General features: G+C 43.5%; 1 protein-coding gene across 2 annotated transcripts in view; it reads right to left on the bottom strand.

Moving 5' to 3' along the window:
- The window catches only part of LOC112264351 (rab11 family-interacting protein 4A-like), a 93,936-nt gene that overhangs the window by 60,399 nt on the left and 7,879 nt on the right, over nt 1-25,658 (bottom strand). The gene's annotated exons all lie outside the window — the stretch shown is intronic.

Raw genomic sequence — 25,658 nt, 5'->3', positions numbered from 1 at the left:
AGACTCAGCGAGCATAGCCTTGCTATTGAGAAAGGCCGCCGTAGGCAGACATGGCTCTCAAGAGAAGACAGGCTATGTGCTCACTGCCCACAAAATGAGGTGGAAACTGAGCTGCACTTCCTAACCTCCTGCCCAATGTATGACCATATTAGAGAGACATATTTCCCTCAGATTACACAGATCCACAAAGAATTCGAAAACAAATCCAATTTTGAAAAACTCCCATATCTACTGGGTGAAATTCCACAGTGTGCCATCAAAGCAGCAAGATTTGTGACCTGTTGCCACGAGAAAAGGGCAACCAGTGAAGAACACGCACCATTGTAAATACAACCCATATCTATGCTTATTTATTTTATCTTGTGTCCTTTACCATTTGTACATTGTTAAAACACTGTATATATATATATATATATATATAATATGACATTTGTAATGTCTTTATTGTTTTGAAACTTCTGTATGTGTGATGTCTACTGTTAATTTTTATTGTTTATTTCACTTTATATATTATCTACCTCACTTGCTTTGGCAATGTTAACACATGTTTCCCATGCCAATAAAGCCCTTGAATTGAATTGAATTGAGAGTGGGAGAGAGTCAGGGGAGAGAGAGAAGTCTGGATAACCATTCACTCAAGCTATAGGCATGACAAGTAAAGCCATTCTAGAAGAGTGGACTCAGCATGCTGCTACAGTGAGTATCAATGACAGAATGAATCCTATCAGTCACACTCTCTTTAGGATCAACTCTTCATAGCCAGGGTCTAGTCTCGACCATTTTGAGTGGTAGAGCTAAACTAATGACATTTCTAGACTTAACACCATTTAAGCTTAGGTGAACAGATTCAGCCAAACTAGTGGTTAATATTACGGTTCAGCAATATGTGTGTGTGTGTGTGTGTGTGTTTGTGTTTTTATGCATGTATGTGTGTGTGCGTGCGTGCCTGGCTGTGTGTGCATGCACTTTATCCTTTTGCTGACCCCCTTAAATTCATTCCAGGACAGTCTGTAATGTGCCTTTAGCTGTGCTAGAGTTCAAGTGTACAGTACTAGGATCCATAGGGAACTGAGAGAGAACACAGTGAAAGTCTGCCAGGAAACAAATAGTAGAAAGTGATGGCAAAGCAAAGGGTTGGGGGTTGAAACACCCACACACAAATCAACGCACGTAGACACACAAGCAAACACACACACTGACATTCCATCCTTCCCTCAGCCGTGTGTGTGTGTGTGTGTCTGTATCAGAGAGAGAGAGAGAGAGAAAGTTGGCAGCAGTCCCAATAAGCGCCCATATTCTCTCCCTCTGGCCAAACAGCAGAAAGAACGGAGATACACAGTTCCTATAGAACATCACCAAACAAGAACAGCATGGAGGTTTGTGTATTAGTACAGTACATGTGTGTGGCCCAGTGCATCTCAGAGAGAGTCCATGCTTCAGAGTATCTGTCCAGATGCTCGTGGCAGGGGGTGACCTCAGCTCAGCTCTGCCAGTGACACACACACACACACACACACATATGCCAGTGAAGGGCACACAAATGTTCAAAACACACATGCACTAGCATGCCAAAGTCATATACTGACTAGAGGGCATTTCAACTTCCAAAACAGCTACTGAAGGAGGAGCTACACTTCACGGCCAAGAGTATGTGGACACCTGCTTGTCGAACATCTCATTCCAAAATCATGGGAATTAATATGGAGTTGGTCCCCCCTTTGCTGCTATAACAGCCTAAACTTTTCGGGGAAAGCTTTCCACTACATTTTGGAACATTGGTGCGGGGACTTGCTTCCAATCAGCCACATAAGCATTAGTGAGGTCGGGCACTGATGTTGGGCAATTAGGGCTGACAATTGGAGTTCAAATTCATCCCACAGGTTTAGGATGGAGTTGAGGTCAGGGCTCTGTGCAGGCCAGTCAAGTTCTTCCACACCGATCTCGATAAACCATTTCTGTATGGACCTCGCTTCGTGCATGGGGGCATTCTCATGTTGAAACAGGAAAGGGCCTTCCCCAAACGCCACAAAGTTGGAAGCACAGAATCGTCTAGAATGTCATTGTATGCTGTAGCTTTAAGATTTCCCTTCACTGGACCAACCCAGACCATTATTCCTCCTCCACCAAACTTTACAGTTGGCACTATGCATTCGGGCAGATAGCGCTCTCTGGGCATCCCCAAACCCAGATTTGTCTGTCGGACTGCCAGATGGTGAAGCATGATTCATCACCCCAGAGAACGCATTTCCACTACTCCAGAGTCCAATGGTGACGAGCTTTACACCACTCCAGCCGACGCTTGGCATTGTGCATGGTGATCTTGAGCTTGTGTGCAGTTATTGTGCTGACCTTGCTTCCAGAGGCAGTTTGGAACTCAGTAGTGAGTGTTGCAACCGTGGACAGGCAATTTTAATGCGCTTCAGCACTCGACGGTCCCGTTATGTGAGCTTGTGAGGCCTACCACTTCGCGGCTGAGCCGTTGTTGCTCCTAGATGTTTCCACTTCACAATAACAGCACTTACAGTTGACCAGGGCAACTCTAGCAGAGCAGAAAATGTAGGAACTGACTTGTTGGAAAGTTGGCATCCCATGACGGTGCCACGTTGAATGTCACTGAGCTCTTCAGTATGGGCCATTCTACTGCCAGTGTTTGTCTAAGGAGATTGCATGACTGTGTGCTCGATTGTATACATCAATCAGCAATGGATGTGGCTGAAATAGCCGAATCCACTAATTTGAAGGGGTGTCCACATAGTGTATCTTCCTCTTCTCTGTCACATTTTCCCCTGAATCATTCCACTGCTTATTTTAAATCCAATGTATATTTCAACCGCTATAACTCAGCGTCTCCATTCTCAAGGCTATAACATGATAACACTGTACTACTTACTATATGATGATAGTACTGTAAGTGTTGCCTGAAGAACTCAATGCATCTCCTCAGTTATGCTGCATAAAAACAATACTTCAAAGTGCAGTTGTTCTCATGTTCTGCATATATACTGAAACTGTTACTCCAGGACGTATAAGAAAAACACATAGATCATGCACACACATGCGCACAGTGACATTAGCTTAGGTGGGGAAGTCATTTAAAGCCAATGTTGAGCCCTGTATATCACGTAAAACCTGTACCATCATCGCACATAATGAGATCAAAGATGCAACCTGTATATATCTTTTAACTAGGCAAGTCAGTTAAGAACAAATTCTTATTTACAATGAAGGCCTAGGAACAGTGGGTTAACTGCCTTGTTCAGGGGCAGAGCGACAGATTTTTTCGATCTTGTCAGCTCAGGGATTCGATCTAGGAACGTTTCGGTTACTGGCCCAGCACTCTAACCACTAGGCTGCCGTATATATTCTTTAATCTGTGTGTATGAGATAGAGGAGAGAGAGAGAAAGAGTCCGGGAGAGAAATGGAGAAAGAGAGAACCTAATATTGTGTAAGAATAATGCGTAAGAGAATTAGTGAGAGAAACAAAGAGAGAAAGAGGAGGTAGCTGTCGATGGTCATTTGCAGTCCTCCTTGCTAACCACTGACTGTACTGTTTAATGATGCCTGCTCTGTCCTTGGCTATCATTGAGGGATTGCTGGGGCCAATGATGTATATAAACCCTGGATTGCTGATGATATGCATTGGCCATTGAGAGGCTTTGAAGCTACCGGTCGGCCATATTGGCACTCCCTAGTAGGAGCAGTCCTCCATAGGAATGAATGGAATTCTACAGTATTTCACTTAAATGTATCTTATTTCGACATTTTTCCCCCTAATTTCATCATTTCCAATTGGTAGGTACAGTCTTGTCCCATCGCTGCAACTCCTGAGCCATGCGTCCTCCGAAACACAACCCCGCCAAGCCACACTGCCCGCTTAACTCAGAAGCCAGCTGCACCAATGTGTTAGAGGAAACACCGTACACCTGGCGACGAGTTCATTAGAACGTGCGTTGAAGATGTCGTTCCCATAGCAACGATTAAAACATTCCCTAACCAGAAACCGTGGATTGATGGCAGCATTCGTGTGAAACTGAAGGCACGAACCACTGCTTTTAATCAGGGCAAGGTGTCTGGTAACATGACTGAATACAAACAGTGCAGCTATTCCCTCCGCAAGGCTATCAAACAAGCTAAGCGCCAGTACAGAGACAAAGTAGAATCTCAATTCAACGGCTCAGACACAAGAGGTATGTGGCAGGGTCTACAGTCAATCACGGACTACAGGAAGAAACCCAGCCCAGTCACGGACCAGGATGTCTTGCTCCCAGGCAGACTAAATAACTTTTTGCCCGCTTTGAGGACAATACAGTGCCACTGACACGGCCTGCAACGGAATCATGCGGTCTCTCCTTCACTGCAGCCGAAGTGAGTAAGACATTTAAACGTGTTAACCCTCGCAAGGCTGCAGGCCCAGACGGCATCCCCAGCCGCGCCCTCAGAGCATGCGCAGACCAGCTGGCCGGTGTGTTTACGGACATATTCAACCAATCCCTATACCAGTCTGCTGTTCCCACATGCTTCAAGAGGGCCACCATTGTTCCTGTTCCCAAGAAAGCTAAGGTAACTGAGCTAAACGACTACCGCCCCGTAGCACTCACATCCGTCATCATGAAGTGCTTTGAGAGACTAGTCAAGGACCATATCACCTCCACCCTACCTGACACCCTTGACCCACTCCAATTTGCTTACCGCCCAAATAGGTCCACAGACGATGCAATCTCAACCACACTGCACACTGCCCTAACCCATCTGGACAAGAGGAATACCTATGTGAGAATGCTGTTCATCGACTACAGCTCGGCATTCAACACCATAGTACCCTCCAAGCTCGTCATCAAGCTCGAGACCCTGGGTCTCGACCCCGCGCTGTGCAACTGGGTACTGGACTTCCTGACGGGCCGCCCCCAGGTGGTGAGGGTAGGCAACAACATCTCCTCCCCGCTGATCCTCAACACTGGGGCCCCACAAGGGTGCGTTCTGAGCCCTCTCCTGTACTCCCTGTTCACCCACGACTGCGTGGCCATGCACGCCTCCAACTCAATCATCAAGTTTGCGGACGACACAACAGTGGTAGGCTTGATTACCAACAACGACGAGACGGCCTACAGGGAGGAGGTGAGGGCCCTCGGAGTGTGGTGTCAGGAAAATAACCTCACACTCAACGTCAACAAAACTAAGGAGATGATTGTGGACTTCAGGAAACAGCAGAGGGAACACCCCCCATCCACATCGATGGAACAGTAGTGGAGAGGGTAGCAAGTTTTAAGTTCCTCGGCATACACATCACAGATAAACTGAATTGGTCCACTCACACAGACAGCATCGTGAGGAAGGCGCAGCAGCGCCTCTTCAACCTCAGGAGGCTGAAGAAATTCGGCTTGTCACCAAAAGCACTCACAAACTTCTACAGATGCACAATCGAGAGCATCCTGGCGGGCTGTATCACCGCCTGGTATGGCAACTGCACCGCCCTCAACCGTAAGGCTCTCCAGAGGGTAGTGAGGTCTGCACAACGCATCACCGGGGGCAAACCACCTGCCCTCCAGGACACCTACACCACCCGATGCTACAGGAAGGCCATAAAGATCATCAAGGACATCAACCACCCGAGCCACTGCCTGTTCACCCCGCTGTCATCCAGAAGGCGAGGTCAGTACAGGTGCATCAAAGCTGGGACCGAGAGACTGAAAAACAGCTTCTATCTCAAGGCCATCAGACTGTTAAACAGCCACCACTAACATTGAGTGGCTACTGCCAACACACTGTCAATGACACTGACTCTACTCCAGCCACTTTAATCATGGGAATTGATGGGAAATGATGTAAATATATCACTAGCCACTTTAAACAATGCTACCTTATATAATGTTACTTACCCTACATTGTTCATCTCATATGCATACGTTGATACTGTACTCTATATCATCGACTGCATCCTTATGTAATACATGTATCACTAGCCACTTTAACTATGCCACTTGGTTTACATACTTATCTCATATGTATATACTGTACTCGATATCATCTACTGTATCTTGCCTATGCTGCTCTGTACCATCACTCATTCATATATCCTTATGTACATATTCTTTATCCCCTTACACTGTGTATAAGACAGTAGTTTTTTTTGGGAATTGTTAGTTAGATTACTTGCTCGTTATTACTGCATTGTCGGAACTAGAAGCACAAGCATTTCGCTACACTCGCATTAACATCTGCTAACCATGTGTATGTGACAAATAAAATTTGATTTGATTTGATTTGACAGTGTCAGCGTGCATGCACCCGGCACGCCACAGGAGTCGCTAGAGCAAGATGGGACAAGGACATCCTGGCAGACCAAACCCTCCCCTAAACCGGACGATTCTGGGCCAATTATGCATCGCCTCATGGGTCTCCTGGTCACAGCCGGCTGTGACACAGCCCGGTATCGAACCAGGATATGTAGTAAAGCAGCTAGTGCTTTAGACCGCTGTGCCACTCGGGAGGCCAACACTTAAACGTTTTAAGGACAAAATTACACGTATTTAAGTAATTTTGTTATTGTAGTGGGGTCAGTAACATTAGTCATCTCTAAAAATGATACTTTAAAGAAAATGTCTTTATATATATTTTTATTTTAGAAGTTTGCATGAAGCTGTGTGTAATATAATAAACGTGGCATTTCTATAGCTTCCAAAATATTGTTTACAATGGTGAGGGCAGGGCGCTGTGGAGGTGAGGGCGCTGTGGAGGCGCGTGCCAAAATGGAGGCACAGTGGCTTCAACACAGCGCCCCCGATCAGTCCTCTAGTGTATTTATAAATAATTGGCTGAGCTGGGCTGTCTACAGTAGCACCATCCAGACTGGTGACTGCTGCTCTCAGCTGGACGTCTATGGACCACAACCAGTCACAACATTATCATGCCAAAGCCAGTGGAGGATAAGCAATCTACCTCCTCTTCAATCTCTCCAACTGAGAATTGTTATTCCATCCATCCATCCATCTGATTTTCAAGCTGGTCATCACTTCATCTCTCTCTCTCTCTCTCGCTCTCTCTCTGTCTGTCTCTCACCCCTTTAACAATTTTCTCTCCATCCTCATTTTGATTTTCAACTTTCAAACTTTAAGCTGTCTAAAATGCCTCCACTAAAAGTACAACCAAGCATGAGGGTGATGTACTGTACTGAACACATGATAGATCAGCAGCATTCACTATTGATACCATCGATATTTTCATACATGGCTTGGCAAGAGTGGATCCAGAGCTGCAATTCAGCAATATGGATTATGAGGAAGAGTCCAGCACTTGGTTTTATTTTGAACGCTTAGCTTTGATACTGGTCAGTGCTGATCTAGGATCAGGTCCCTCCTGTTCATGTAACCTTACTCATTGTGATCCAAAATGCTAAATGGATCATAAATTATCACTCCAACACTTAATACATACAGCCTCTTGTATTCTGTACAAAAACAGAGTGACAGACTGATGGAAAAGTGTTTTCTCATACCATCACTTAGTGTATATTAATGGGTTCCTATGAGGGCCAGTGGCAAGACGCTGCTCCCATTAATATATTAGTTACATAGAGCTGCTGCTTATCTCTCCCTCTGCCTCTGCCTATCTCTCAATCTCCCTCACAGAATGCACAGAACACAAATAGCTGGACCCCTTCAGTATCAATGATATGTACATACTGCAGGCTGTGGTACTAGTAGAGGGTTTAAATGTTTAACAATGCTCCATACATCACACCAAGGGCATGTGGCCTGTCGATTTATCAAAGGAGATTCATCTCGAAATCCCCATTCAGGAAATCAAGTAAAGGCGTTTATGGATAATTTAGTTAACACTGGGTGCTGTTATCATATGACCAAGTACAATACAGTACAGTGATTGTATAGTCAGATAAAGAAGGGATATACTGTATGGGACAGGAGTTATTATTTTCAGCTGTTACCATAGAAGAAGTCTTTGAAGAACCCTTTTTGGATGCAGGTAGAACCATTTTGGTCCCAGGTTTCGGTCCTTTTTGTTTCAGGTAGAACACTTTTGGGTTCCATGTAGAACCTTTTCCACAGAGGATTCTACATGGAACCCGAAAGGGTTCTACCTGGAACCAAAAAGGGTTATCCTATGGGGATAACCAAAGAACCCTCTTGGAATCTAAGAGTGTATATAGTATTGGAAATTGTTGGTTGACTCCATTGTCTTCTATTAGGCAGTCCAATTCCATTGGATTGTGTTATCTTTAGCCAAGCATTGAAAACCCACTACAGTTCTCCCTTTGGAATATACAGTATCTTATTCAGATGTTGAAATAACAACGTGACATTTATCAAGACAGAGAGCACCGTGTAATTACCATGTCACAGGAATAGCACAGTCTTGGTTGTCACAAACAGTGAATCTTCACTTTAAACGAAAGCTTGTCATTATGTTTTATCACATCACATTAGGATAGTGGAGGATGTCTGTCATCTAGGAACTTGTGGTTTTAAAGTGTAATGAGTTACAGCTCAAAAGATGCAAGCCACCCTTTAAAGACCCATAGTGACAGCGGTGTGTGGTATTGTTGGGACAGTGTATTGCACTCTGCTTATAAGTTGTAATACACTCAGGAGCACAACAGCATCAAACCACCAAAACCCCAGTGAGAACCTCTTACAGTATCCCTCCCAAATAGAGGAGTAAGGTATGGTGTGGTAACATCAGTTTTGGATTAACACCCACACATAAACATGGTTAAAACTAGTGCTCAAGTGCTGTGAAGAAATGTATTGCTGAATTGAATCCATCTCTCACAGTCAAAGACTAATTTATAGACAATATTAATGAGTGGGGGAGAATATTTCAATGTTATATGGCTGCCTTGAATGTAATACAATTCCTCTCTTAAAAGAAGGGAAGGCTTAACGTAACATGTAATAAAATAGCCATTAATTAAAGCAATGATAGGGAATGATATGTCAACAGATACCAGCCCATTTTCTACATATAGCCTAACACTACACACCCCTCATTAGATAAATCACTACACTACAAGCCATGTCCCTTCAGCTTCCATTAGGCTGCAAGCCAGCCAGCCATCATGGATCAATACCTTTGACTAGCAATTACCTCTCCATCCATCAGCTTTCAGGGTTAGTCCCAAATGGCACCCTATTCCTACACAATGCACTAGGGTTCAGTCCCAAATGGCATCCTATTCCTACACAATGCACTAGGGTTCAGTCCCAAATGGCTTCCGATTCTCTATAAAGTGCACTACCTTTGGCCAGGGCCCATGGGGCTCTGATCAAAATGACTATAGGGTAAAGTAGTGTACTATACAGGGAATATGATAAAGTAGTTTACTATACAGGGAATTTGATAAAGTAGTTTACTATACAGGGAATATGATAAAGTAGTTTATTATACAGGGAATATGATAAAGTAGTGTACTATACAGGGAATATGATAAAGTAGTTTATTATACAGGGAATATGATAAAGTAGTGTACTATACAGGGAATATGAGAAAGTAGTTTACTATACAGGGAATATGATAAAGTAGTTTACTATACAGGGAATTTGATAAAGTAGTTTACTATACAGGGAATATGATAAAGTAGTTTATTATACAGGGAATATGATAAAGTAGTGTACTATACAGGGAATATGATAAAGTAGTTTATTATACAGGGAATATGATAAAGTAGTGTACTATACAGGGAATATGAGAAAGTAGTTTACTATACAGGGAATATGATAAAGTAGTGTACTATACAGGGAATATGATAAAGTAGTGTACTATACAGGGAATATGATAAAGTAGTGTACTATACAGGGAATATGAGAAAGTAGTTTACTATACAGGGAATATGATAAAGTAGTTTACTATACAGGGAATAGGATAAAGTAGTGTACTATACAGGGAATAGGATAAAGTAGTGTACTATACAGGGAATAGGATAAAGTAGTGTACTATACAGGGAATAGGATAAAGTAGTGTACTATACAGGGAATAGGATAAAGTAGTGTACTATACAGGGAATAGGATAAAGTAGTGTACTATACAGGGAATAGGATAAAGTAGTGTACTATACAGGGAATAGGATAAAGTAGTGTACTATACAGGGAATAGGATAAAGTAGTGTGCCATACATGAAATATATAATATATATTATATATATATAAATTCCTGAGGATCTCCTCATGGACACACAGTATAGAGAGAGTACATTTTCATAGAGAACAAAGCGATTTCTGCCACCTCACAGACCTTGAAGTACAAAAAACATTATGTTCTGGAGAAAGTATAAAAGATCGGTGAAGAATCCAGCTACGAACTGGTCCGTTTGTTACAACTTGGGGAAGCTCATGGGAGACGGTGTGGCCACATTACCATTACGCTGGTTATATAATAGCCTCAGATATGAGGTTTACATCTAATTGTTGATTAAGATGAATGAGTGAACTAATTCAGAGGACCGCCCCAAGCACAAGCTCTTCAACAAAATTGTCTTCTACAGGAACAAAATCATATGCTACAGGAACAACTCAATTTAGCCAAAACTAAATTTGATGATGTCCACGCCAAACTAGATAAATCTGAAGAGTTATCTACAAACAAGAGCGCTCAACTTGATAACATGCATGCAGTTTTGTGTAATGTTACTCAAAGTAACACGATTCTACTCAAAATGCTGCAGACCAAAGACGATCAGTTAATGAACACAATGACAAAGTTGGATGACAAATCAGCAGAACTCATTGAAGTCGCTGACCAAATTAATGATGAGAGAACTCAGGTGATGAAGATGGAAATATTGATTTCTAAGCAAGCGGAGGAAATCTCATCACCGAATGTCAGTAATATTGCGCCTCTTAGCCAACAACAACAACAAGGCTTGGCTTCTCCTCTTGGCCTTTCGGCCCCAATCTCTCCACAGGATGAAGCCAACCCTCTCCGCCCGCTTGGTGCGGAATACCTTGACAAACTCATCAAGAATTTCCCCACCTTTGACCCCGTTCCAGGTCAGCCAAACGATACTGAGACGTTCCTAGCTGACAAAGAGGACGCGTTGGATGGCTACCCGAACGCTACGGGTTCTGACAGAGTTTACCTGTTGAAGCGAATGTCGAATAGACACATGACAACAGAAACACGTGCTAAACGACTACGCTAAACTAGCCACAGCTTTGAAATTTGAATTCAGTGGTTCTGCGACTCGCAAACACGATAGCTCACTAGCTAACACCGTCAAACAAACTCGGAACGAACACCCACAAGCTTACTATCATAGGCTTCGTTCAGCTTATTTTGGCCTACTCACTGAAACAGGCATGGAAGACCTGTTACCTTTTAAACAAATGTTCCTGTCGAACATGTATCCTACAACTCAGAGAGTTTGCAAGCACAGCTTTTGAAGCATCAAAAGTTCACAACGCTAAGAGCCCTGACCACTCGGTTTTGAAGTTTGACCAGGAGCACTCACTCCAGTCAGAGGGTGCATTATCAGGTATTGGAGCGTTGAGAGATGACGCACAACAACAGTTTCTACCACGAAACCATGATTCCAATAACCTCCGCAGTCGAAATAACTGTAAAGTACGTCGCCATCAACATGACTACCGCTACAATCGACCTGTTCACTACATTCCTGCACCTAACCCACAAAAAGTGTCAGAGCACAAGGGTAACAAAGGGTTGAAGGACGATCAAAACGTAGACCAATGTTCTCCAGAAGTTCCACTACGGGAAGAACAAAAGCGAGAACAATTTGAGAAAAGGGTAAAAGATAAGTCACAAGGCGAGGAATTACCGGACACCAGATCCGCAGGAATTAACACCCATAGCAAGGAAGTTCAAATTCAAATTTCTCCCGCTCTCATTCAAGACCCTATCCAGGGCCCGCTTGATCAAGAAACAAGCCCCCGGGCTTTGTCTATAGACTCTGATACAAAGGTTGCGAAGAAAAAGGTCAAACGCTTCGTTAAAGCCACGCCCACTCAATATCGGAAAAGTCAATCTGCTTCCACCTTGAACAGAAATGGCACATCACGTCGTTGCGAACGACCACTCCACTTTGTGGGGAATATGTCCACTAACCACAAATCTAAACGGCCATACCTGGAAACAGTCCTGGAGGACTACTTAACTTGTCATGCGCTAATTGATTCGGGTGCGACAATATCACTCATCTCTCAAACATTGTTTGATGATCTCAAAATGTCTTTGAAGCCAACTAAACGTTGGTTAAAAGTGGAACGATGCGACACTACACTTCGAGGGGTCACTCAGACTACCTCGCCTCTCACATTGAGAGTCATGCTGAAACTACACTTCAAGGACGTATCGCTCGTTCACCCTGTGTATGTTACCAGCCTCGAAACTGTAACCTTGCTACTTGGAGCAGACTTGATGGATCGGTTACTCCAATTGATGGATTGGAAAACCAACCAGGTATGGTCACAGGCCACCGTGCCTCCTCCACTGACCACACTGTCTCCCCCTAACGCTAGCTGCAACGCAGTCATTCAAGATGTTTAAAAACCTCTTGGGGCAGAATCCGATCCAAGGAGATATTACGATATCTCGACACATTCCATCAGGCAACCTGATTGACCATTCTTTTCATGATTTCGAGCCAGCTGTCTCTGTGAATAAGCAACTTCCCTCCTCCTTGCAGTCATGCAATACGGTAGTTGAGATGAAATCCTCTTGCCCTTCGGACACTTCTGCAAGCACTGCGGCCATATCAACAAGAAAAACATTGATGCGCAGAGTATACTCTGCTTCCGATGATACACCTTCCGCTTTGTTGGGGACTGTCAACCCTTACAATGACACTAATGGCATCAGTCCAGCAACTGACCCGATGACTCCCACTGGTGAAACACTTTGCGATATCACAGACCGATATCCTCGTCTCAGTTCGCAGGTACTGAAGAGGTTGCCACACGTGGACGCGGTGGTGACTGACATGCCTCTACAGCCACTGAGCGTTTTGAAGCACAAACACCAGGAGATTTGGTTGAAATGTTACAGCCATTCTCATAACAACGCGGCCACTGACAACTCGTACATAGGGTCCGACCTTTTCGTTTGCGCCTCGGACACCAACACCACCCACTGGTGGGGGGAGGTCCCAAGACACAGAGGGGGAATAGTAGCCCAGACCCATGATGAGCCTCATCGAGGCCGGTGGGGGGGTCGAGACTACGGACAACACCGTACGAGGCCGCCAGAGCATAAATTAAATCTAGTTGTAAACTCCCCTATGAGAACAGTGAGGAGCAGACAGGCCCCTAGACGGGGATTATCTTAGAACACATCTAAGTTGGTACTGAGGTGTACCACACTGGTCATAAAGGAAGTTCAGTGGACTTGTCCACCTCCAAAACAAATGGCAACAATAATCATTCCTTGCCATGTGTAGGTTCATGTCACGTTCTGACCTTTATTTCCTTTGTTTTGTCTTTATTTAGTATGGTCAGGGCGTGAGTTGGGGTGGGCAGTCTATGTTTGTTTTTCTGTGTTGATTTTTGTGTTCAGCCTAGTATGGTTCTCAATCAGAGGCAGGTGTCGTTAGTTGTCTCTGATTGAGAATCATACTTAGGTAGCCTGGGTTTCACTGTTGGTTTGTGGGTGTTTGTTTCCTTGTGAGTGTTTGTCGCCACATGGTACTGTTTCGGTTTTCGTTTTCATCACATCATTTATTGTTTTGTATTTCAGTGTTCAGTTCGTTTTTAATAAATCGTCATGAACACTTACCACGCTGCATCTTGGTCCGATCCTTACTCCTCTTCAGACGAAGAGGAAATCTGCCGTTAAAGTTCAACTACAATACAACTAGTAAAATGCTCCAATCATGTGTTCCGGTAGTATAATATTTCAGAATAAATCAGTAGGATAATTGGTTCCTTTGAGCACCAGTACCAATACCAGCGACAGTCAGTAAGAAGGTTAGAGACCTAACCAATCAAATTACCCTTGACAATTAAAAAAAACATTTTTACCTTTATTTAACTAGGCAAGTCAGTTAAGAACAAATTCTTATTTTCAATGACGGCCTAGGGGCAGAACGACAGATTTGTACCTTGTCAGCTCGGGGGTTTGAACTTGCAACCTTCCGGTTACTAGTCCAACGCTCTAACCACTAGGCTACCCTGCCGCCCCAAATAGCGACATAGGAGTCACTCAGAGTGCAACACGTGAAAGGGAATCTCCAGTGCACTCTTCCAATGGTTAACAGACATGTCACTAATAAATAGAATCCTCCATTCAGGAGGAAAATTATTAGAATCATTAACCACGATCACACCACATACGACTGGTCCAATACTTAAAGAGTACTTCCGTCATGAGGTTAGCTCCTCCGTGAATAACATAGCTATGCCTTGTAGTAAAAGCTACTACAGACTCCCTCGACACCAATTCTGACTGACCTCCAGGCATTGACCTGACAATTACCTGACTACGTCAGATTCTGAACAAGTTGTAATCTGCCAGGATACTTGGTTTTCTTCCCTTGACATGTGCGCTTGTGTAAGCATAAACACACATGCACAACGAAACATCCAATTAGGATTTATGCTAGGATCACTTAAGGGTCCAAGCAAAATACCAGCCTTAGTAAAGTTTAACATTTACTTCTAGGCCTTTGACTCTACAGCACTCACCAGTTTTCTTCCCAGAAGTCCATAGGTCATCCCTGTAGACTGCCCAAAACTAGTGCCTTACAGCTGTAAACATATCATATAGTTATCAACTTAGGATAGTGCCTAAGCAACACACCAAGTAGGAAAACCCCCGATATGGCATTAGAGACAATGCCATGATAGTCATTTTGCCAGAACATTGGACGTATATAGAATACAGTCCAATTAGATGATTTTTGTGTGAGAACTATATTTTGTATATCTTTTGTTTATGCTTTCATTCCTTTTCGGTTCAGTTCCTGTGACACTTAGGAAGTGATAGAGCCATAAACAAAGTCCCCATACAACAATCACTTAGTGCCACAACGCCGCTCATTGGGGAATGAATGTAATTATATATATTTCATGAGTGTGTGTACGTTGTTAACATCTGCTTAAGTTACTGCCCAGATCTTCCAGACTACGGGTCCGGAACGGCGTCCCCGAAATCCGGACACCCACGGCCCATCCTTGTGGCGGCATGCCCCGCTGTCAGGGAGCCTACCAAGGTAAACCACCAGAGGGGGGCGGGACCTACCAGGGAACCTACCAAGGTACATCACTAAAAGGGACCGCAACGGCGATCACTAACCGGACATCAACTGCCATCCTTGTGGTGGACAGCTCCGCTTTCAGAGAACGATGATCAACGATGATCTACCGTGTTCATAATTTTATGTTGATTTGTAACTTGCAGGACAAACAAGATCCAAACCACCAGGGGGGGTATGTCATGACGTTGGCCTCTTTGGGTATAGCAAGCTCCATCCCCCTCTCCCTGCCTCCCCTTTGCCTCCTTCAACTAGGTTGCTGTGGTAAGAGAGACGTCGTAAATTCCTGAGGATCTCCTCATGGACACACAGTATAGAGAGAGTAAATTTTCATAGAGAACAAAGCAATTCCTTCCACTTCACAGAACTTGAGGTACGAACACATTTCATGTTCCGGAGAAAGTATAAAAGATCGGTGAAGAATCCAGCTACGAACTGGTCCGTTTGTCACAACTTGGGGAAGCTCATGGGAGACGGTGTGGCCACATTACCATAACGCTGTTTATATAATAGCCTCAGATATGAGGTTTACATCTAATTGTTGTATAAGATGAATTAGTGAGTATGATACTGTTTGTATAATTGTGTAATATGATTTTGGACGGTTTAATGAAGAAAAATACAATTCCCTTTTGATTTGAACTAATTCAGAGGACCGCCCCTGAGCCCAGTTAGGGTCAGGCCTCCTGGCACAGTCCTTTTTCGGCCCTTCCGAATAAAACCCCCACTCTGGTTTTTGATCAGGAGACCGAGCTTACCTCAATTACGAGATGGCTAAAGGTTGCAGACCATGTTTTTCTCCATTAGGAGGACAAAGGTTGTAGACTTTTGTTGAATCTTTTAACCATACCACGTGGTTAAACTCTTAGACTATTGATACCGACAGAATAAGAACAAGTCTTTGATATTAATTACTAGTCTGCAGCTAGGAATTCGGTATCATTGAACGCGAAGAACGACAACCGCCGAAACATCCATTCTATAACGAAACGAATGAATGTTACTCTGAACCATCCACTAAAACCTCGAGAGAGAAAGGGAGAGAGACAGACAATTCTACAAAAGAAATGAACTTTTCACCAGCAATCAAGACGACACACTGAGCGTAAATGTATATATTGATTGCAATTGTTCCCGAATGGGTGAGCATTCATGTGCAAAGGATTAGCATTTCAATTGTTATAATTATCACTTTGTAGTGACTTCTTAGTCGACCCCCACTTCCTCTTTTGTCAAACAAGCCGCCATGCCGGTTTAGCCCACTAGGGCACATTCTCATTTCATGTAACCACATTTACCTTGTTTGTTTGTTTGTTTATGCATTTCTGTGAATTACTTAGTTAGTAATAAATAAATGATTTAAGACAATTGATGTATGGATGACTCATAGTAAAGACTGGGTTCGTGCAGATAACCAACAATTTACGACGTTTGGAATGAGACTAACGTGAGGTAAAGTAAATAATTAATTAATTCGAAGACTAATTGATCAGATAAAATATCTGAAAAGTTATTTTAGGAAATGATAACTTTGTAATCTGAATATTTCTCCTTGGTTCCCCTGATTTCCTAGTAATTACGGTTACATGATTAATCAGTCTAATCTCGTAATAACTAATTACAGAGAATCTTTGATAAAAACTATCAGTCTTCAGTTAATGATAGTAAAGACACGACAACAGGGAATAGGAAAAAGTAGTGTACTAAACAGGGAATATGGGAATTATGGAGATCACAACATCCCAGATGCATGCTGATCATCAGTAGTTGTGGGCTGGGATAGCAATGTGAGTGATGTGGTATGTGTGGGCTGTGATAGCAGGATGAGTGATGTGGTATGTGTGGGCTGTGATAGCAGTGTGAATGATGCGGTATGTGTGGGCTGTGATAGCAGGGTGAGTGATGTGGTATGTGTGGGCTGTAATAGCAGGGTGAGCGGTGTGGTATGTGTGGGCTGTGATAGCAGGGTGACTGGTGTGGTATGTGTGGGCTGTGATAGCAATGTGAGTGATGTGGTATGTGTGGGCTGTGATAGCAGGGTGAGTGGTGTGGTATGTGTGGGCTGTGATAGCAATGTGAGTGATGTGGTATGTGTGGGCTGTGATAGCAGGGTGAGTGGTGTGGTATGTGTGGGCTGTGATAGCAATGTGAGTGATGTGGTATGTGTGGGCTGTGATAGCAATGTGAGTGATGTGGTATGTGTGGGCTGTGATAGCAGGTTGAGTAATGTGTGCTGCTAGTCAGTCTGGGTTGCTGTGACTATGGTGTCATTATATGAGATGGCAGAAATGCTACAGTATCTTTCCAAATGATATGTGTGGGCCTATGTGAAATCAGTCAATCAGGCACTCGTAATGATGATAATTTGAATCATCCAGAATATTTGTAACAAGCTAAGGCAATGACTGGTACTGCATATGGTTACAGTAACTTAACATCAACCTCTTTAAAGATCTCGAACCATCTATACGTAGACAGAAGAAGACCATTGCTTGAGTTATTCCATTGACTGCACAATTCTGAAGAACTATGGATCCCTAAAAGCTATTATGATTGAGATGAATAATAGGATCTTTATGGCTATTATGACAAGCCATAAGTCTGCAGCACAGCATTCTCAACACAGTTCCATCTCCGCACGCTTCCTTCACTCATCTAGATGAGTGTGTTTCACACAGTATGCTCCAGCAGTGCCCACACAGTAAATATCCCTTCTCTCTCTCTCCCTTTTCTCTGTATTTCTCTCTCTCTCTGTATGTCTCTCTCTCTCTCTATTTCTACTGCTCCCTCTCCATATCGCTTTATTTATCTTCTCCCTCTGTCTCTCTCTCTTTCTGTCTTCTTAAATTCGAGCATGAAATGACTGCAGTGGCTGACAGTGTATAGTCCTCCCTTGAATGCTAACATGGATAGAGGGATGAGAAAAAGAGAGGAAAAGGGTGAGAGAAAGCACCCTGCAAGGAGAGCGAGAGAGAGAGAGAAAGAGACATAGAGAGAGACCGACCGACCAACCAACTGATTTAGAGAGTGAGTGTAAGCACACGAGCGAGATGGTGCAAGAGAATGAAAGAACAGAGAGGGGGGAGGAGGGGGGGCGAGATAACACAGTTAATTTCAGAGCTGGTTTTGGGAGCTCCCTCACACACTGTTCTGCTCTGATGTTGAATCACAAAGCTTGCCTGGTGCTCTGGGAACGGAGAGATAAGATGCAAAGATTTAAACAAAATTAAGAGAATAGAGAGACTAGATGAGTTTGACAGGGACAGGAGATTAAGGTGAGTAAACCCTGGTGAATTGCCTGGCCTGTCGGCACCAGAACAAGAAAAGTTAACTAACATGTCTCTTAAACTTCTCTCTGAACCAACACAATGAACGTAGCCTACAGCATAAGTCTGGGGTAACTCATTGTTTGTGACAGAGTCTTGCAGTACAGACTACATTGAAGATTACGAGCCGCCATTTTGAGTCAATAGTCACTGTTTTAGTGAGCCTACAGCCACCCAGGGATGAGGATAACGGATAACAAAAAAAAACTGTAACTGTAGTTACGTTACCAGCAAAAATATTGTAATCAGATTACAGATACTTTTGAAAAACTAGATGATTACTTCTAGGACTACTATTAAATTCAGAGAGGATGCTTGCGAAACCTTTTTTGACACCTTTCTGCTTTCTCAATGACATTCAAATCAGCATTGAAAAAAGTTTTAGTTTGTTCCGCCTGAGCGAGTGTCTACCAATGGTGTGACTGCTGTCGGCATCCAAAGATCAGCGAACTTGAATAAACGCTTGGAGGTAAGGACAACAACAGTGGTGTACCCTACAGGCGATACAGATTTTTTATGGATATTTAGGCTACATAGCGCATTGATGTGAATCACCCTGCTGCTCTCTCATTTATTTGCACCTCTGGTTGTTGTGGATGGCTGTTCATGAATGTATATGTGCATTTTAACCCAATAAAGGTTGAATTTAAAAAGTTTAAGCTGCCTATCAATCATTGTTTTTGCAGCCAGGTGTGTATTCATTACGGAAACCGTTTACCTCTTGAAAACCAAACGGAAGCAAAAAGAGTTTCTATTGAACAAATTCAGGTAGGTCCCTCCCCATTTTGTTCTGTTTCCTTCTGTTTAAGAAACGTTTTGTAACAGGATCGGAGTAATGAATACGCCCCCAGTGGACAGCCAGTGAAAAATTACATTTTGTAACAGATGCATGGTGCGGATCCCTGCCTATGGAATAAATGTTTGTGCTCAATACTGTCAAAAAGGAATTTAATTTAAGAAGACAACGAGTGGGGCTTTTATTTTCTTCATGGACGATTTTTCGATAGTGCTCAAAGCATGCCATTCCAAGAGCAACATTTCTTTGTCAACTTCTTTTTGACATCAAAATCAAAAACAACAGATTAGGCTGATTAGTCCTTAGTTTCTGGGTTGTGCTCAGGTAAAACTATTTGGCTAATCTAGATTCCCATATTTCCAAGTCCTATTCCTGAAGATCAAGGGGTATTACATTCATTGGAATGACTGGAAATCTGACAGGGTCTGTTGTTTTTTTAATTGAAAAGATATAGATTATTTTTCTTCCATACTGATCTCGACTAACCATGTCTGTATGGATCTTGCTTTGTGCACGGGGCTATTGTCATGCGGAAACAGGAAAGGGCCTTCCCCAAACTATTGCCACGAAGTTGGAAGCACAGAATCGTCTAGAATGTAATTGTATGCTGTAGCGTTAAGATTTCCCTTCACTGGAACTAAGGGCCCTAGACCGAACCATGAAGAAGACCGAACCCAGACTATTATTTCTGCTCCACCAAACTTTACAGTTGGCACTATGCCTTCGGGCAGGTAGCGTCCTCCGGGCATCCGCCAAACCCAGAATCGTCCGTCGGACTCCAGAGAACGCGTTTCCACTGCTCCAGAGTTCATTGGCGGCAAGCTTTACACCAATCCAGTCGACGCTTGGCATTGCGCAAGGTGAACTTAGGCTTGTGTGCGGCTGCTCGGCCATGGAAACCCATTTCATGAAGCTCCTGACAAACATTGAAAGTCACTGAGCTCTTCAGTAAGACCATTCTACTGCCAATGTTTGTCTATGGAGATTACATGGCTGTGTGCTCGATTTTATACACCTGTCAGCAACGGGTGTGGCTGAAATAGCCAAATCCACTAATTTGAAGGGGTGTCCACATATTTTTGTATATATAGCGTATGTAACTCTAACATTGATTTATCCTGCAATAGATGTCATTCAAATGGTAATATACATTTTTGTCTTCTTCTAATGCCTCTTAAGCAGGTTGACGTTTATTGGAATTTGTTTTGTCCTTGAGGCAGAACTGAGCAATTTCTGCTGTAAACATGTATGAAAACATAAATGAGCTTTTTGGTCTTATTTAAGGTTAGAGTTAGGCATTTGGGTTAGCAGTGTGGTTAATGTTAGGGTTAATATTAAGGTTAGGGTTAGGCATTAGTGTTAGCATTGTGGTTAAGTTTAGGGTTTGGTTAGGGTTATCCAAAATTAAATCTAGAATTGCCTTCCTATTTTGTAACAAAGCCTCCCTCACTCCCGCCGCCAAACATACCCTCGTAAATCTGCCAATCCTACCGATCCTCGACTTTGGCGATATACAAAACAGCTTCCAATACTCTACTCAGCAAACTGGACTATCACAGTCTATCACAGTGCCATCCGTTTTGTCACCAAAGCCCCTTATACCACCCACCACTGCGACCTGTATGCGACCTGTATGCTTTAGTCAGCTGGCCCTCGCTATATATTCGTCGCCAGACCAACTGGCTCCAGGTCATCTATAAGTCTATGCTAGGTAAAGCTCTGCCTTATCTCAGCTCACTGGTCACGATAACAACACCCACCCGTAGCACGCGCTCCAGCAGGTACATCTCACTGATCATCCCCAAAGCCAACACCTCCTTTGGCCGCCTTTCCTTCCAGTTCTCTGCTGCCAATGACTGGAACGAATAGAAAAAATCGCTGAAGCTGGAGACTTATATTTCGCTCACTAACTTTAAACATCAGCTATCTGAGCAGCTAAACGATCGCTACAGCTGTACATAGCCCATCCGTAAATAGCCCACCTAATCTACCTACCTCATCCCCGTATTGATTTTATTTACTTTTCTACTCTTTTGCACACCAGTATTTCTACTTGCACATCATCATCTGCTCATCTATCACTCCAGTGTTAATTTGCTCAATTGTAATTACTCTGTTACTATGGCCTATTTATTGCCTTACCTCCTCATGCCATTTGCACACACTGTATATAGACTTATATCTTTTTTTCTATTGTGTTATTGACTGTATGCTTGTTTACTCCATGTGTAACTCTGTGTTGTTTGTGTCGCACTGCTTGGCTTTATCTTGGCCAGGTCGCAGTTGTAAATGAGAACTTGTTCTCAACTAGCCTACCTGGTGAAATATAAAAATAAATAAAAAGGTTTAAAATCAGATTTTATTACTATGTGGCTGTGCCAGCTACTAACCTTCACCTCTTAATGGGAGAGTTCCATGCTACTCTTCTAGCATGATAATTCCAAAATGGAGTTCATTGCTAATCTGTTAGCATGCTAACTGCACTGGTGGAATGTCAGTGTAATCCATGCAGTTCTAATGAGGACAAGCGTCTTAAGGCAGAGAGGGATATCTCAGCTCAGTGTGGCTCAGAGTCAGTACCAGTAAGAGGTTTGTAGGGGGGATTATTTTGGGAGGACTGAAGTGGGTCTCTGGGGGATGTAAGTCTCCAGTTTGTTCATGTTTTAAGAACCAATCATGATTGATCTACCCTCAGAACACAGTTGACTCCTTAAAACACCAACAAGCTTGATCCCTACTCCCTATGCTTCAGTAGAAATTTGCAGTTCGATGAACTTTGTTCACTTTATTAGCCATTTTCATTAATTAGTTTGGCTTATATTGAGCTATTGAATAGAGACAATGACATTTTCAATCCTACTGACTCGGATGACACGGAATGACCAGACACATAGAGCTACATCATAAACTATGACGTCTAATAGTGTAGAAATGTCTGATATGCGATGCTACGTGGGTACAATACGCAACGTTGTACTAGCTCCTATATACCAGTGGCAGTTTTAAACTTCAACAGGAGTGGTGGTAGACATGACTCTTGTTGTTACCCTGCTAGAGCCACTGTGTAGGGGATCCCACTCTTTTGCTCTGAGTGAGATCCCACTCTTTTGCTCCCACTCTCTTTGCTCTGACCTGATTCTGTAAACCAGGCTTGTCAATTACAGGAGCCTGTTTTCCTTCGGATCTGCTATCTCTCTACCCCTACCTCCCTGGTGCTGCACATCTAGACCAAGCTCTCATCACACACACACACACTCACACACAGTCTTTATCGCTCTCTCCTCCCCTGCAATGCTCAGCGCACCAGCTTCATCTGTCTCTGATACCTGCCAAAACTAATTCCCCCAGCCTTCCCCCTCTGTGTGTGTGTATGTGTGTGTTGAGTGTGTGTGTGTGTGTGTGTGTGTGTGTGTGTGTGTGTGTGTGTGTGTGTGTGTGTGTGTGTGTGTCTATGTGCACTCACTCAGCACATTATCCATTTGAGTGAACAGGCAAATAAATCCTGTGTACCTCCTCTTACACTAATGAGGCAGATCACACACTTCTCCTCCTCCTCCTCCTCATATCTCTCTCTCTCTTTGTTTCTCTCTCTCACCTCTAGAGGCTGCACTGGAGCACAGCGATTCTGAGATTCCTCTATCTCCTCACAATGGCAATCAAGTTGTCCCTCCACAAACCTCTTTAGTCCAGAGAGCTCAGCTGGAACACTGGATAACAACCCCACTGTCCCAGAAAACTACACTCTCACACCCAAACTAACCCCCAAAACATCAATACAAAAACAATGTACACTATCTTGATCCTCAAGAGAAAAGCTATTCACAATGTACTTACAAACAGTTCCAAACTTGTCCTGCGACTGTATATACGTTCAGCTAAAAGGTAGATTCCCTGTTCACCACAGCTACCTGTGCCTATACCTGGTATGAGACACCCAACCTCTCCCAGCATCTAGTGCAACAGGTTGAGTAGACACTAGAGGAGGGAGACCTGAACGGGATCAATTATACATGACCTTCTGGTTGCAAGTCATCCCCTGGAACTGGAACCATCTTTATCTAGGACCAGGCCGACTCACACACACACACAGACACACACAGACACACACACACATACACGTTCACGCACGCATTGAGTGTAGGGTAGTAAGGGAACTCTGTGTGTCTCTATAAGTTGGGCCCCGCACCATTCCACCCATGGCCATGGTGATGACATTTTTCTCTTTGGAACACGGCACAAACAGCAAACTATTCACATGTATTAGGTCAGCTGTAAATCAACCAGACACTATAGCCTCTGTGTGTGTGTGTGTGTTGGATTTATAGCTTCAACTGTATGGGGGAATTGAGTCAACTTCAGTTTAACTACTACATATACCACCAAGGTCATACAGTTCCATTGCCTTGTGAATGAGACTACCTTAGTTCAATGACATTTCCAGTGAAGGCGAGAGAGGCATTTTGTAATGTCAGAGTCACTTTACAAAAGCTATTTCATTGACGGCAGGTGACGGCTATGTATTAAATTACAGGCTTTGTATATATTTCAAGAGCATATATATATATATATATCTCTTTCATGCCGTCCCTAGGAGGGTGCGTCACTTGAATGGGTTGAGTCACTGACGTGATCTTCCTGTCTGGGTTGGCGCCCCCCTTGGGTTGTGCCGTGACGGAGATCTTTGTGGGCTATACTCGGCCTTGTCTCAGGACGGTAAGTTGGTGGTTGAAGATATCCCTCTAGTGGTGTGGGGGCTGTGCTTTGGCAAAGTGGGTGGGGTTATATCCTTCCTGTTTGGCCCTGTCCGGGGGTATCATCGGATGGGGCCACAGTGTCTCCTGTCTCAGCCTCCAGTATTTATGCTGCAGTAGTTTATGTGTCGGGGGGCTAGGGTCAGTTTGTTATATCTGGGGTATTTCTCCTGTCTTATCCGGTGTCCTGTGTGAATTTAAGTATACTCTCTCTAATTCTCTCTTTCTATCTTTCTTTCTCTCTCTCGGAGGACCTGAGCCCTAGGACCATGCCTCAGGACTACCTGGCATGATGACTCCTTGCTGTCCCCAGTCCACCTGGCCGTGCTGCTGCTCCAGTTTCAACTGTTCTGCCTGCGGCTATGGAACCCTGACCTGCTCACCAGACATGCTACCTGTCGCAGACCTGCCGTTTTCAACTCTCTAGAGACAGCAGGAGCGGTAGAGATACTCTTAATGATCGGCTATGAAAAGCCAACTGACATTTACTCCTGAGGTGCTGACTTGCTGCACCCTCGACAACTACTGTGATTATTATTATTTGACCATGCTGGTCATTTATGAACATTTGAACATCTTGGCCATGTTCTGTTATAATCTCCACCCGGCACAGCCAGAAGAGGACTGGCCGTCCCTCATAGCCTGGTTCCTCTCTAGGTTTCTTCCTAGGTTTTGGCCTTTCTAGGGAGTTTTTCCTAGCCACCGTGCTTCTACACCTGCATTGCTTGCTGTTTGGGGTTTTAGGCTGGGTTTCTGTACAGCACTTTGAGATATCAGCTGATGTAAGAAGGGCTATATAAATACATTTGATTTGATATATTTCTCCATGTGGATAATGCATTTGCAGCAGAAGCCTTGGAAGAAAAAAACGCTCTCGATCTGGGTACTCACAGAGAGGGCTTATATAAAAGGATACACTGACATACGCTGGCACAATTGAAAATAGAAACGCAAAACATTCACTAGTTAATACCCACTGACATTAAATCAATGCTTCAACATTGCTTACATAAACAGAGAGACCCCCTGGTCTAGTGTCGTGGTATAAATCGTTACCACACCATATCTTGAGAGAGATGACCCGATGAGTGGGACATTACAATGACACATCCTGTAACACCTAATATGGGGATCCTCCTCTCCAGACCTTGGTTCAAATACTATTTGAAATCGTTCAAATACATTGAGCGATTGCTCTAGCCTGCCTAGAGTGCCAGATGGAAATGATTCTAAATAATATTTGAACCCAGGTCTGCTCCAGTGTGGTGAAAGCTTGGGCAGCATCACTTGGGAACAATGTTATAGACTCTGTACACACCTCCATGACATAATAAGCCAATTATCTTAGTTTACTGACCTTAAATGAGAGAGAAGCGTGAAACAAAGGCCATGTCTACAGAATGGGGCTGGGCTGGAGAGAATCTGGGCCAGCTACTGTTACTACTCTTTGGCAATGGAATGGATAAAGTACACCACCCTCTGGTCACATGAGGTACTTACGCTGAAAAATTGTACTCGGTAATTACACAAACATGTTATGAAATTTAACTTTGAAGTAAACTACTAG

This window comes from Oncorhynchus tshawytscha, linkage group LG02 (assembly GCF_018296145.1).
Source record: "Oncorhynchus tshawytscha isolate Ot180627B linkage group LG02, Otsh_v2.0, whole genome shotgun sequence".
Lineage (NCBI taxonomy): Eukaryota > Metazoa > Chordata > Actinopteri > Salmoniformes > Salmonidae > Oncorhynchus > Oncorhynchus tshawytscha.
Note: the sequence above shows the minus strand (reverse complement) of the source record. Positions and strands in the feature narration are given on the sequence as shown.